Source organism: Dreissena polymorpha, chromosome 1, assembly GCF_020536995.1.
Source record: "Dreissena polymorpha isolate Duluth1 chromosome 1, UMN_Dpol_1.0, whole genome shotgun sequence".
Lineage (NCBI taxonomy): Eukaryota > Metazoa > Mollusca > Bivalvia > Myida > Dreissenidae > Dreissena > Dreissena polymorpha.
The window spans coordinates 83,244,413-83,259,618 of record NC_068355.1 but is presented as its reverse complement, the minus strand read 5'-3'; positions in this window follow the sequence as shown (position 1 = coordinate 83,259,618).

Here is a 15,206-nt window from a genome sequence, read left to right as displayed (position 1 = left end):
ACTGCAATGTCGCTCAAGGTATATGACAGCAAGTAAGAAATGCTGAAACCAATGATTGGCAAATCGCCATGACAAAGTAACCTTGGAACTTTTGAAGAATGTCTTATATGGTACCAGACAATATTTCTTACAATACTTCTTATATGAGACTCAACAGTATTTTTATATGGGACCCAACAATATTACTTATATGAGACCCGAAAATTAGTGTAAACATGTTTATTTCTTATATGGGACCCTACGATGTTTATTACTTGTAAGAGGCCCAACAGATAACAGAAATACCATGGGTCAGACTGGCTGGCTCTTCACTTGGCTCCCTCCTATCATGGGTCAGACTGGCTGGCTCTTCACTTGGCTCCCTCCTATCATGGGTCAGACTGCCTGGCTCTTCACTGTCAGCAGTTGACATGGACTCTGAAAGAACCAAAGTGAAACCTGTAGATTGCATATGATCAGCACAGTCAACACTGGCATGTTGTATCATGAGAGGCTCTGACTCCTGTATAGATTCTAGACTGTGGGTGTCTTCAACAGTTGCCTCAATGACTGTAACATATAATGTCAACAGTGGGGTCTTGTATGTCTATTATCCATTGGTGGGTCTTGCTGAAATCTATAGAAAATATATATTGGCTTGGATAACAGAAGGTTTTGCTATTATGTTTACGTGACATGGTTCAGAAAAAAAGGCCATATGAATGTGACAAAATTAAATTGAGTTTTTAAAATGTTCTTAAAGTTCGTTCTTTTCCTATTCAGATAATGTACACGTTTTATATGATCAAATGAAAACTTGTTCAAACCTATAATTTTGAAGAGATGCTGTGTGAACTCTAAAAATGTTTTTATATCAATGCAACTATTTTGACGATATAATTTTGCAAGAAGTTTTGTCCGTTGTTTACTACTATACATGTAATATGGCCAATTTGTATTGTTACACGTTCTAAATTAAATGAATTAGCATAGTGATTAAATTTGTGTGATGTTTGTCTAAAATAATTTTTAAAACGTCGGAAAATAATGCATATCTTCACAACGTCATTTCTCCGTTATTTGACGTTCACACAAAAGGGGCCTTTTTCAGAAACGCGCCACATATATATAAGTATATAGTCAACAGTTGGGCCTTGATATTATTATCCATTGGTGGGTCTTACTGAAATCTACAGAAAAGTATATTGGACATTACAACTGAAGTTTTGCTGTTATGTATATCATAAGTTATAGTTTTTTGTTTACAGTGTATATTGGTTCCTCTACCCAAACAGTGCACGTATGACCAAGAAAAAATTTGACGAGGAGTAATATGTGCACTGGAGGGGTAGAGGAACCCATATACACTGTGACAAAAACTTACAAACAATTTTATAATACTTCAAATTCTTTAAAACAGCCAAAAAATCCTTCATTTAACGGACAAAAATCCCTTTTTGCCATTCAAGATGTTAAAGACAATATCCACATGCCGCAACCCTTAATATGATGAGTAATAGAAGGGTGTCGTTTTTACGTACATATTATACGTGTATAAAAATGTATAACAACGGCAAATGCATTTCTGCAAATATTTGAATGTCTGTGAACATGCCATAATTAGCTTTATGTTGTATTGTGTCATTGTATTCGTTGTGGATTCAGGGCTTTTTTTTCCTTCTTTGCGATTGGCCATGGACGGACATTTCACAATTTTGACACGGCCAATTCACAATCCTTTCATGTCCGTGAATATTTACAAAAACGGCCGTTTTAAATCGTGAAAAAACGGACTGTTCGTGCTCAAAACTGTAAAAAGAAGAAGAAGAAGATGTTTAAAGAAAAAGTTAACGCACGCATGGACACACGACGGACACAGGACCATGACATAAGCCCCGCTGGCCAGATGGAGCTAAAAATAAATATATATTTTTTTTTAGGTGGAATTTTTTTGACCAGAAAGGGGAAACAAACAGCCTAGTTCGGCGTCTGTTATAGAAGGTAAAAAACCCGTTTCTAAAATGGGACCCAGCAATACTTCTTATAGGACCCAACAATATTTCTTATATGGTACCTGACAATATTTCTTACAATGCTTATTATACATGGGACCCAACAATGTTTCGTATATGGGACCCAACAATACTTCTAATATAGGACCCAACAATATTTCTTATAATACTTCTTATATGGGACTCAACAGTATTTCTTATATGGGACCCAACAATATTACTTATATGAGACCCGAAAATTAGTGTAAACATGTTTATTTTCTTATATGGGACCCTACGATGTTTATTACTTGTAAGAGGCCCAACAATTCTTATTACATGTATTTAGGCAGAAATATTGCAATAATAAAGCTTCAAACAAGGATACATCGTAAACAACCTAATAAATAAATATTCTGCCCATTGGGAATTGGCAAAAATGACTTCGCAAACTGGAAATCTGAAATTGGAAATTCTGCAATCTGGTACAAAGATGGCGAAGATCACAGCTTAATTGCTTTATTCGTCCATTTAACAGATTTTAATGGCATAGAGGTTAAACGACTTTCGACAGCTCATTGGTGTTAATCTGTTGTGTAATGTCAATAAAGGTGTGAAAAACTCGCAAGTCATGTTTATAACATGTATTCCCTATCAGAGCAGTATGTGTAAGAAAAATAAATGAAATAATCCAGGCAATTTGTTTCATGCTTATGCAGTGCAACTGTTAACAGATATTCACTTTCATTTTAACCCATTATCAGAAAGTACCACTCAAAATGTGCAGCTCCATGAAAAACACATACATGCCAAATATGAAGTAGCTTTCTTCAATATAGCAAAAGTGATTGCAAAATGTTAAAGTTGGCAGAAACAGACCAACAGGGGAAAATCCATATGTCCCCCACTATAGTGAATGGGAACATAAAAAATAAAATGGGCTGGGTGGTGGTGGGGGGGGGGGGAGGGGGGTATAGTGTAAGGGTGTGGTGGTCATTTATAAGGTGGGGGGAGTCTATTGTGGTATGTCAGTTAAGAGTTGTTTTGTCAAATTATCAGTCAAATCTAATCATAAATAAGAAGTTATGGCAATTTTAGCAAAATTAAATAATTTGACCTTGAGAGTCAAGGTCATTCAAAGGTCAAGGTAAAATTCAACTTGCCAGGTACAGTACCCTCATGATAGCATGAAAGTATTTGAAGTTTAGAATCAATAACCTTGATACTTTAGAAGTAAAATGGATCTAAACACAAAATTCACATAACCAAATCTTCAATTTTCTAAGTATAAAGGGCCCATAATTCCGTCAGAATGCCAGTCAGAGTTGCATGACTTTGCCTGCACAGTCCCCTTATGATAGTTAATAAGTGTTGCAAGTATGAAAGCAATAGCTTTGATACTTACGGAATAAAGTGGACCTAAACACAAAACTTAACCAAATTTTCAATTTTCTAAGTATAAAAAGGGCACATAATTCTGTCAAAATGCACGCCAGAGTTATCTAACTTTGCCTGCCCAGTCCCCTCTTGATAGTTAGTAAGTGTACCAAGTTTGAATGCAAAAGCATTGATACTTAATGAGTAAAGTGGACCTAAATCAGGGGGTTTTCAGCACTGTCTGCGCCTCCGGAAAACGGAGGCACTCCCAAAGCAAACGGACCCGATCCCAAACCAAAATATTAAAAAAAAAGTCCCAACTTCCAAAAAAAAAATTTTTTTTTTTCTTTAAAGAATGAAGTGTCTTATAACTTGTGTGACTAACCAGTGTTTGTTTTGGTAAAAAATATCTGCTATAAGGTTTTGACTGTTCAGTTCTTATCTCAGAGTGTAACTGTAACTAATAAACAAAAATGCAGTACTTGAATAAACGTTGAACACGCCCAATATTGCATCTGTTTATATAAAGAAGACAAAATAACAAATAAAAACAAATTTATTTGTTAAACTACTGAATTATTTAAGCATGATATATTCACTATTTTTTCCCAAATGAGCTGTTTAATCGAAGCAAAATTTCCCCAAATGGCCAATTGTGTCGATAAAAAATTCCCAATTTGGTCAGACTCCTTTTCCCAAAATAGACAGAAAAACCCCTGTAAATGCAAAACTTAATCGGACGCCTACGCCAAGGTGATGACAATAGCTCATAATTTTTTTCAAAAAATAGATGAGCTAAAAATGAAAAGATGCAAACTAACATGAAAATTAAATCTTAACAAGCAGGCTGTAATGATACCTTTGAATTTGATTTTGCCATTCACTGGATAATTCAAGTATCATATACATGTTTGCCCTAGGTGGCAGACCATTTAAAGCGGGTATATACGATCTTGTCAAATATTTATTAATTAATATAAAATGTGCAAAAAACTTATTATACATATATTTCAAAATAAACTAAAATACAAGTAAAGAAGAACATTTGTCGGAAAATGCGAAATAAGCAGAATATTTAAAATTGAAATCGAAAAAGCCTGTACAGCCGAATTCGCCAGCATGTATATCATGCATGTAAGATGTGAATCTAAATTTAGTTTAACGGTTCATTTTAAATTCCTGCAGCGATATTGATTCATACGACACACGAACACTTACTTAAAAGACGAATGCATCGGTTATTGTAGGAAAATATGTACGAATTATCTTCGTCACAATCAGCTTGGTGCGCAAGTTTGCATTTGCTGCATTTTATGAAATTCGTCTTAAATGTATCATTTTTCTTGCATATTGCGTGTTATTATAGCATATTTGTTTCAATATATTACAATTTAACGCATTTAAAAATCGAATATACCCGCTTAAAGTTATGTTGCTTTTTTCCTAAGAGATGTACATGAATATGTGTGCCAACTATCATTTGCATACTTTTGACAGTATTGAAATTATCATAACTATTTATCAGCCTTGAAAAAAACTGACAACCATGATGCGAAGTTGGCCATAAAAACTTATTTTCTTTGAACGTTCTGCTAAATTGTATTTCACAAGATTGGCTTACTCAATAATTAGACAATTTAAACAAGAATATTTACCTACTTACTTCCCAATATTACCATTCAAAGTATCATTACATCCATTAAAAACTGTGAACTAACATACCATTGGCTTTCTTTTCCTACAAATTATTGCAAAAGTAACTTAATATTGATTTTATAAAAGGTACCAGATAACACAAGACTAAACAAAGGTCCAACAAGATGTGTTTGTGAAACACAATGTCCCCCTATATGACGTTTGACCTTGAAGGATGACCTTGACCCTTCACCACTCAAAATGTGCAGCTTCATGAGATACACATGCATGCCAAATATGAAGTTGCTATCTTCAATATAGCAAAAGTTATTGCAAAATGTTAAAGTTGGCGCAAACCAACCAGCAGACCAACCAACCAACCAACAGACCAACAGACAGGGCAAAAACAATATGTCCCCCACTACTATAGTGGGGGACATAAAAAAGCCCAATATTGCTCAACAGCTATAATAAAGATTGCTGAACTCTTATTGATTTGTGGGGTTGATTAACTTGGAACATAAGATGAATCTGATAGCTCATTAATTTTTGTAAAAGATGTGATCTCCAAGGAAGGAGCAAATTTTAACCAAAGGGGCATTATTTAAACAATCCTGATAGTGGACCAATTAGAGACGCTAGATACCAAATACAAATGTATAAATGCTCTTTCCTTTTTGTTACAGGGAAAAAATAAGAATGTGGGCGTCTCATCAGGATCCAAACTGTTTGCTATTCTAATAATATTCTATGAAAAAAACTCGAAGAAAATGCTAATTTTTGAAATTCAGCAGATGAATTAGAGCAGGAGACACATTTCCCAGCATGCAAAGGGTTAACAGCTGTTTTTGAGGATACAATTATGTTAGCGAAAAGCCATAAGCTGTTTGATGACAAAAGTTATGTTAGTAGTTTGACATCCATTCATGTGTGCTTCTTCATGATAATGGCATCATCTATTTATTAAATATGATGTATATGATATAACTAACCTTCCATGGTAGATCAGACACACTATAGTCATAAAGAAGCTCCTCTCCTGTCTGAATGTCTCTTTGAGCAAATAAGCATAGGTATGGTTTTTGTGTGTTCATTTTCAGCACAAAATAATTGTAGATGTCACTATCTATTAATGTAGGAAAGTCCATTAAGTCACTACTCAAAAATACGTAATAGCCAATATGGCGGCGCCCTTATTATCGATTCTGGGATTGTCTATATTGCGGAGGATACTGGCAGTGGTCAATGTATAGTGATTGAGCATGCCTGTATTTACGTCATCGTCCAAGATGGTGGCAAGCAGAAAAGAAATTACGATGAACGGCAAAATGATAAATAACATTCGAATTAACAACGGATACCATATGGTTATAAGGAAATAATTTAATGGGTGTGTCAATTAACCCTCAAGACTAATTTTGAGATTAAAACAACACATATTTAGTAGAAATCTGCACAGTGAATGTGTGTCACTGAAACCAGTGTTAGAAAATTGCAGTTCAGTCTACTAGCAATACATTTTAATTATATGGGTCTCAACATTAGTCATTAAGTGTAAACATGTCTACTTCTAATAAAGGGCCAGGCCCAACAATTTTCATTACTTATATGGATACCTAAAGTGTTAATTATAGATTTAATGTTAATTAAATTATAAGGGACCCTAGAATGTCAACTTGTATCTTTTATGTTGGACCCAACGATGCTTTTTACGTATATGGGACCCAACAATGTTTCTTATATGAGATCAAACAATATTTCTTACAATACTTTTTATATATGGGACCCAACAATGTTTCTTATATGGGACCCAACAATACTTCTTATATAGGACCCAACAATATTTCTTATATAATATGGTACCTGACAATATTTCTTGCAAAATTTCTTAAATATGGGACCCAACAATGTTTCTTATACGGGACCCAACAATACTTCTTATATAGGACCCAGCAATATTTCTTATATGGTACCTGACAATATACCTTATATGGGACCCCACAATATTACTTATATGGGACCCAACAGTATTTCATATATGAGACTCAACAATATGACTTATATGAAATCTGAAAATTAGTGTCAACATGTTTATTTCTTATATGGGACCCTACAATTTTTATAACTGATAAGAGGCCCAACAATGTTTATAACATGTATTTTGGCAGAGGAAGAAGTATTGCAATATTGCAATATCATCTGTTTACCACCACTGTTTCCCTTTGAAAGAAAGGAAGTATCTGAAGAGAAGGGGAATGGGAAGCTTGGTATTAGTTTATAGCCGTGTGGATACATAATTATGGCTGAATGTTACTGCTTCTGTTACTGATTATCATAAAAGCTTTAAAGCAACAATCAATATTCCATTAAAAATTTCCTCTGTATTTTGGCAAAGAAATATTAATCTTAGTCTTTTACAGATGACACAGAGGGAAAGTTTTGAAAAAAAATCGGTTAAAAAATAATACAATATAAAGAAGTGAAACTCCAGCTGCTGGAGCAGTATTGAATTTTCATTAAAAACAATTAGTAGGTCCTTTATTTAAGGCAAGTGACCGATTGCCCAAACAGTACAAAACAGCACAATACAGCACAATACAAACCAACATAAACACAAAATATGAATAAAGCTGGGGTCACCGCCTTGGAACGGTCAATGCAAAGCATTGGGGGTTTAAACCTGGTTATAGAGCGCTCAACCTCACACTTGGCCCAGCAATATTCATAATACATTTAAGTGTAAATAAAATTTAACGTCATAGCATTGTTACTCAAGTTAAACAATAATAAAAGGGAATTAAAACGCATTCAATTTAATTGCTATTTAATTACTCAATTGCATTGAAGATACAAGAGTAACAGAATTACAACTTTTTGACGAACGATCAAATAAAACTATTAACAATTGTCAACTACATTCCTTCTTTATAGAAAAGATTTGAGAATACAGAATCATAGAGTTAATATCTCAGATAATCATCGCGCAAATACAGGAAGAAGCAGCAATAATGGGTGTAAAAATTCCATATTACATAGCTTGGTTGTTTATGTGACTGCTAAACAAATTACAAGGCATTTTTCCTGAACAATTCCAGGGAACAGTTAAGCATTTGAAACTTGAAATGTTTTATTTTATTCATAAACCCATGTGGGACAGACAGACACAGTGATTGCAGTATAGCTCCAATCACTTGTGGTAGGGGAAAGCCATATAAAAAGCTACAGCTTTTAAGTGGAGCAAATAATGGTTATTACATGTAATTAACCTTCGGTTTATGACAATTTATTGCAATTTTTCCCCAAAAGTGCCCGTCACATGGTATTTCCCCTTTTGAAAGGTAAGGCCGTATCCCAGAGTCAATTGTTTGTTTGCTTAAAGGATTTGATGCCCATTTTATTTGTTCAAACATATAAAGGCAAAAACATGTAGTGCCAGCTGAAATTGAAATTAACAAACAAGATTAAATGACTTAAGGTCAAGGCTACAAAGAGGAATCTTAAATGATGCACAGTACCAACTCCAGGGATTTTCTTAACTCTTTCAGTGCTGGAACCGAATTTTGAAGGCCTTTGCAAACAGTTTGGATCCAGATGAGACGCCACAGAATGTGGCGTCTCATCAGGATCCAAACTGTTTGCTATTCTTATAGTATTCTTTGAAAAAATTCAAAGAAAACGCTAATTTGAGAAATTCAGCAGACAACATTTTAGCAGACGACAAATTTCCCAGCATGCAAAGGTTTAAGAACTTGACTTCCACTTGCACAGATCCTAGGCCCAAGCGTTCTTGAGTTATCATCCGGAAACCACCTGGTGGACGGACCGACAGACCGACATGTGCAAAGCAATATACCATGCAAGATTAATACATGGCTCTATATCTAACATAAATGATATTTAAATTTTCATAATATTTAATGATTAATCAAATAACTGTAGAGAATGAAATTTTGAAAGGCCTTATTACTCACTTAATGTCATAAAGACTAGTCACTTTAGGGAGAAGTTCTGCAAAATCTCAAACAGAAGAAGGAATAACGTTGGTCCAGTTCTTTAAGATTAATATTAAATTGTGTTTTGGAAACAGTCAATCTTTAGAAAATTGAAAACAGTTTAGACAAATGATCGTTGTTGGCAATGTTATTGAAACGACCATACTATTGACTGCTAGCCGCTGACAATCGAACTGGACGGGGCTTTATAATCAATAATCGAGGTGACTGCCAACAGCTGTTGTGTTGGAATGTATTTGAAACTCTGACCTTTGGGCAAAAGAATTTGGTTGAATTTAGATTGATCAGGTTTAATGCCTTCTTGAACCCAAATTAAGGTCATTTTGCAAGTGGTCAGGACATGAACCAGCTTTCCTACTTCTTGTGACCAGTATTAGCCAACCACAAGTGACCCACTTCTTCCCAACTTGATTCAGAGGTTGGGGAAGAATGACCTACAAATACAATGTTACAATGTTCGGGAACCAATCTCTATGAAGAAACTTTATCCTACCCCCAGATTCAAACCTAAAAATTGACAGTCTGGCGCTCTATCAACTGAGCCATCAACTCAGCTAGCTGGGCAGGCCCAAAACATTTTGGATTAAAAAAATCAATGCACAGAAAGCAGAAAGCATACTTCATTTTAGCATATGATCATATAACCGGACATTACCTAACTTTTGGTTCCTAAACATCAGTAAATTACAGACTGCGCATTGCGATAAATAGTTGATATTTTAGATGATATTTAATATATAGCATCTTCAAGGTCTGTTCTTTAAAACGCACTGATTGAGTCGTAATGGGAAAGACTCTTTGTCAAACATTTCGGTATGTTTTGCTGACATTTATATACAATTTTGTTGATTTCTGTCTCGTTTCCAAATCGAGGTTAAACATTGTTCGCGGCCACATGCTAGTATAACTATGTTGGCAAGCAAGAAGTTTAAGCATTAATTTTAAGGCCATTTAGTAGTCCTGCCTGCAAAAGTCCATTTCAGTTTTGATTCGTGTTTAAAGATTTTGCAGCACCTTAAATGAAATAAAGAATAAGGACAATAACAGATCAAGCGTGATAATATGCGTATTGCTAATATATTATATTAAAATATATGAAAATCTTGTTGATTCTTACAATAAATGACATCAATCTTATAGTTTTATTTATGATCCATGTTTAATATCGATGATTATATATGATTCAAATAATTTCATGGTTTTTAACACGCCCATATCTTTCTGATCTATTTAGGATTTTCATCAGATATTTCACACAAGAATACAAGATCACATATAGAAAACAATCAATAACAATAACAAAAACATGAATATTATTTATAACTGGCAATATAACTTGGTCCTTGTAAACAACAAAGTTCATGTTTCGACATTTTAAATAATATGTTAAATGCCCCCCTCCTTGAGTGGTTTTGATCATGTGATCCGTTATAGCTACAACTGATCCGTTAATGCATGAATTCTGCGGCGAAAAAAAGGTAACACAAATACATTTTGGATTTGACAAGGCGGACAGTCGCTCCAACATTATTTTGCCAACCCGGCTAACATCTATAATTAACAGACAATTAAATTTGCCAACTTGTTAACAGAAAGCCAATTTAACATGAGCGGATCAATGTGATTTTAATAAATCAATTTACTTATTAAGAAACTATGTTACAGTTGGTCGATTCTTTAAATGTAATTTAGCAATCTGTGAAAACAATATGTATATATTGTAATGTCAATATTACGCCAATAATTTACTACCAACATGGAACTTCTAACAAACAAACGCAGTCAGTCTGTGCTATGCTTAGAGGGTCACTCGTACTCAAAGAAGCACATGTCTAAGTCAACCATATGATGGTTATGCAGTAAATCGAACATGTCTGTACAGTCGAATTTGCCTGCATGTTGCATTTTATGAATTTCGTCTTCAATGTATAATTTTTCTGGTATAACATTCTATCAATATATAACAATTTAATTCTTTGCTATTATATAAATATAATCGGTGATAAAACGCGTAAGAAAGAAGACGGTGAGCCACTGACAGACACAAAAGACCTTTTGTTTGGATGTTTTTTCGTTTGTGTATTTTGTGTATATATATGTTTATAAATGTCATATAAATGTCATATCATAAAAACAAATGAAATTAAGAACAACATATTTGCGGTTTTTATGTTTATCCCATTCGCAAAATGGCACTTACATGTATTCCAATAAATGTAATGTAGGAAATGTAATGTTTTGAATTGGCTAACTGTCAACAAGTTGGCAAAATTAATTGTCGGTTAATTATAGGTGTAAGTCTTTGATAGGCATATAGAACGTTTTGCCGTTGAATAAAAATAATGTAGGAGCGACTGTCCGGGTTGACAAAATAATGTAGAAGCGATTGTCCGAGTTGGCAAAATAATATAGGAGCTACTGTCCGCCCTATCAAAACATTGTAGGAGCGAATGTCCGCCCTGTCAAATTTAGCGTTAGCTAAAGAAACTTCAGCGTACAGTTTATATAGTATTGACATATCTGTACGCTGAAGTCAACCCTGTATCGAAAGTCAACCAGAGTGGTGACAGATTTATGTCACGCTATAAATCAAAGACAGTATGTTTTCTTGGATACATTCCTTCATATATTGGTGAATGAATATAAATTACTGCATCGGGGCATATTTTAAGATTCAAATGTTTCAAATGCATCTTACAATAGATGAAAATAACTCTCATCAGCCTGAAAGTCATAATTTTGCACCATTGTCACTTTGTCATGTGACGAGTTTTCATTTGGATACTTTCGGATCGACCTTGACATTTTTTGCTGGAATTGTAAACATTACTTTCGTTTTCTGAAATCTATTATTTGTGATTAACAAGTTACGTCTGGTGGATTTAAACACTGATTTCAAAGTGAATTTGGTAATTTTGAATATTTTGTACATTGATTTTGTATTTACACTACAATTTGTTTACAAAACAAGCAAGAATAATTATAAAAAAAAAACGGGAAATGTCTTTCTGAATTTGTAAACAATTGAGCACATGGTTTGTTACTAAAAATAGAAATAACATCATATGACCGTGAAATCTCGGGAGATTCGCATTTCAATCATGTGTGTCACGTCACTGTTTTTCTCGATAGACCAGTTGAATGTTATTGTTTACATTCGGGATTTTCCGCGCATGCGCACTGGCTGGTTGGCAAAAAACACTGGTTACAGTAACGTAAAACATGTATACATGTCGTTTGTTTAGTCAATAAAACGATACAAAAATCCGAAATAAACATAAAAACTCTTAAATAATAGTGCAAAAATATAATATTTAGTACCAATAAATGTATTTTCATAAATATAATTACCTCTGTATAAAAATACATATTAATAATATTAATACATCAGACTAAAAACTGGCAATCCAACAAAACAAAACAATAAATATTCTTTCATATTTTTTGTGATTGTAAGATTTTGGTAAATTATATTTCAAAGATAATAACACATACATTAATTTGATTATAATTATAAGTGGTGCAGATATTGTTATTGTTCATAAGCGAACGAAGGTGCAAGAGGGGCATTTAATCAATTATAAAACGAAGCCCTAAAAGCGGAATACATTACAATTAATAAACATTGTAGTAATTTTATTTTACATGGAATGAATTACCGTTTCGTTTCCATCGAATGACAATATCATAAAGTTTAGCATACATATGAAAAACAAGAACTGCATATTAAGCAAATTAAACTGTCTTTGCATGCACTCTCTTTACTGGTGGTAAGGAGTGATAACAATCTAGCATTTTATGATAAATATATCTATATATTAATTTATTTTACGCAAGTATTTTTTACCCTTTTGTTGTTTGCTTGTTTTCATGTCATTTCATACACTACAGAAACGTACAATCTTAACATGAATAGCCGAGTTTACATTTGCCGGTACTCGTTAAATACGTTAATTGTGTAGCAATGAAATTGCACAATATTTTTAATTTATAGTTATTAACACTCTATTATTATGATTAAACAGGCTAATATATACATACACTAATTCCTGTTAATCCATTTCGGACAAATATCTTCATTTTTTAATATGTTCAAATATTTTATTAAAGCAACTGTTTCGTATTTTGGCTTTACAATTTTGCTTAGATGATCGCTCAATATGCCAAGAGATGACATGGAGGTATCATAAATGATGTTTAATGACCAGACACTTGTATGCCACATGTGGTTTATGCAGTGGCCAAGAATAGGTCCCTGGATTTATCACACCATGTGTTCTTTGTAATTGTTTGGACAGTATCCGATCATAACGAGATAATCGCTTTATGATGAACAAAAGTGCAATAAAACACCGGGTTAAAAACGCTGAAACAAAGAGTGTCAAAATTGGTGTGAATAATTAAATAAAAACAATTACATTTATCAAGAGAATTTATTTAATGTGTAACAAGGCAAGTTTTTACAGGCATGTTCAAATCAGTTACTATATGTTGCGTACATAAAGTCGATCTATTTGCTGTTTGTTTACATCCTTATTTTTGTTCGTTCATTAAATTTGTTTTATTCTGAAAAAATTTCAATATCAGAGAATTTTTTATCTAAAAAATGGTCGCGAAGATGTGCCAAGTAGAGATTTTTATGGTAACTGCATACCGTGCTCGTATATTGTGTTCCACTCCAGATTTCGTTTATAGTAAAAACAAATAATAACAACAATATAATCGTTCCAAAAATGCATTTCCTTGCACGCTTATGTTTAATTCAGACATAGTTAGTAAAATTATATTTGATATAGTGCATGATTATCAATAAAAACGATTATTATTTCAACTTTCTCTATAAGCGCTTATATGAATTTCACCTCTTTTTGCCAACCAGTGGGCGGAGTGTAATATTTGCAGGTGCGCGTGACTTCACTCGTCAACTGGTCTATATGTTAGAGCAGAAAAGATAAATGTTAAATGTTTAAGATAGTATTTTGTAAAAAAACATATCAGTTAAATGTGAAAAATGTCAATCTTTCCAATAAAGACATAAAGTAGCTGATTTGGGCCAATAACTGCTTTTACAAGCTGTTTTGGAGCGGTCTTTGTTAACTGTCAACTTTTCGTATATTCCTGGTTGACTTTCCTACTGGGGTTGGTCCATAACTTTAATGTTGCGCCATTCAAAATTCATAGAAAGCGAATTTTAAAGTTATTGAAGCCAGAACTAATTTAGCGTAGGAGCGATTGTTTGTGGGAGCGTTTGTCTGGAAACCTTATCAAACTGATGTAAAAGAAGTCTTAAACCATTTATTGCTTTTCCCCAGAACAACTTTATTACGCTACTGATCCGGTAATAGTAACATGACTGTACCACTAAGGCTAGTCCAACTGTCTTGTGTGGTTAAAGATTCTGTTCTTTTATAATTTATTTCCCCAGTCTAACCATTGCAGTCAGCCTAAAACATATATTGAACTTGTATCGCATGGAAATGATCTGATGCTACAATCATGCTTGCTTTCATGAATGTCACTATATCTGCATTAAATGCAGATTATAGGTTACATTTGTTTGTTTGCGGTAACAAGGTTGTCACCTAAATTCGTGCCACGGCTTTACATGTTTGAAATATGTTTTCATTGTCAGCAAACGTTTCAGAAACTGTGTCCTAATTATTGGTTGCAGTTTCAGTTTAAATTCAGTCATTTGCAGAATAATTTTAATAACCAAAAATATAAATAAACCTAATAAATATTATCGCCACTTACCTTTTTAAGTTTAACCGCGAAAATTGGCAATTTTTATTACAGAGTTGTCGGGCGCCGAGTTGTCGTTCGTTGCTATGCTGGTTCCCGGTAAATCACTGCGCCGAGGTTGGTCAATCTCATACGCAGTGGCCTCCCTTATTCTAGAAAAAGACATTAATGATTGGCGAATGCCCAAGGGAAGTAACTGCTGTGTGGAGTTTGACCTAATGTGTGCTAATGGGAGATATAGGCCCGACAATTCGAGTAAAATTACACATGCAAATTTGAATTTAAAAATAGTCATGAGTATGTTAAGCAGCCTTTTTTTAAGTGGGTCTTCAACTGTCGGGTCCAAGTGCCCGATAATCGACTTTGGGACCCGACAATCGACTAAAGACCCAACAATACGGCCGTAAAATGGACGTTTGACCCACCATTTTACCCAATCTGAAACTATATATATATATATATATATATA